The sequence below is a fragment of the Priapulus caudatus genome, unplaced genomic scaffold (assembly GCF_000485595.1).
Source record: "Priapulus caudatus unplaced genomic scaffold, Priapulus_caudatus-5.0.1 Scaffold184, whole genome shotgun sequence".
Lineage (NCBI taxonomy): Eukaryota > Metazoa > Priapulida > Priapulimorpha > Priapulimorphida > Priapulidae > Priapulus > Priapulus caudatus.
The window spans coordinates 181,299-182,416 of record NW_014577245.1 but is presented as its reverse complement, the minus strand read 5'-3'; the positions used below and the strand labels follow the sequence as shown (position 1 = coordinate 182,416).

General features: G+C 51.5%; 1 long non-coding RNA gene across 1 annotated transcript in view; it reads right to left on the bottom strand.

Annotated features, from left to right (window-relative positions):
• Positions 1-11: 11 nt before the first annotated feature.
• Positions 12-1,118, bottom strand: part of LOC106806897 — a 2,562-nt gene continuing 1,455 nt past the window's right edge. Inside the window, exons 2-3 of the long non-coding RNA XR_001393597.1 lie at positions 563-662; positions 12-90 (exon numbers count right to left, since the gene is read on the bottom strand). This is a non-coding gene — a long non-coding RNA (uncharacterized LOC106806897). The remainder of the gene's footprint in view (positions 91-562; positions 663-1,118) is intronic.

Here is a 1,118-nt window from a genome sequence, read left to right as displayed (position 1 = left end):
CCAGTCCCAGTGCCAAGCCTGGTGGGGGGGGGGGGGCTGGTAGTTGGTCCTGCTGGTTGTGTTCGGGCGGTTGCGAGGCGATGCGGGAATCTGTGGAAGGGGAGGAGGGGGAGCGTGACGTATCTAGTAACGATTTCTTGTGTTACCTGCGTGAGGCACGGTAAGGCGTGGACAGGTAGAGCGTTAGGACGCGATAAAACGGGAGATTTAAAGCGTGAAAAAGGGGGTAAAAAGGGTGAAAATGTACGCGAGAGGCGTGAGGCGTGAGACGTGAGGCGTGAGGCATGAGGCGTGAGGCGTGAGGCGTGAGGCGTGAGGCGTGAGGCGTGAGGCGTGAGGCGTGAGGCGTGAGGCGTGAGGCGTGAGAGGCGTGGTAGCCGTGAGAGCAGGAACTAGAACGGTTGAGGCATAAGAAAAGCGATGAGTGGTGGCGAAACAGCAGTAATCGTTACGCGCGGTCGCGTTTAGAGCAATTTTATAGCGCGTACGAACGAATGTATTTACGGAAACGTTTACAGTTTGAGTATACGTTAGTCTAAAAACAAGAAATCGTCGCACTTACGTGAACATGGCGGAGTGGAGACGCTCTGTACGATGGCGTCTGTAGTAGTTTACGTGCGTCTCGTTGCAAACAGGTGACGTTGATCGCGGTACAACTCGTGCTTAGAGAGAAAAACAGATATTAGAGCCGATACTATACTAGATACTGGATACTATACCGATACTAGGAACGTGGCTATCTACGCAAGTATTGCTACTAACCCAAACTAAACCGCTGGTCACCTGCACCAATCTAAGGAAGCCACTCAGCTTCCCGCTCCCCAGGTTCTACGGTTTAGTAGGTGCGCTAGTGGCACCCGTTTCTTAAGGGTAGTATCAGGTTGCGATGATAGAGTCCACGATAGATAGCACAGATAGAAAACACGAACTCAGAAATGTGATGCTACTCTCTGCTTGTTCTATTACACGACGGAATCAACTCTCTACTACAAACTACATAGGAGACTAGACATATGGCTACACACGCACACAGAAATATGACCGACTAACAATAATCACGTACCTTAGATCGTGCTTACCGCGGCTGATCTCGGAGACGCTCGGCCGGGGAGAAAACG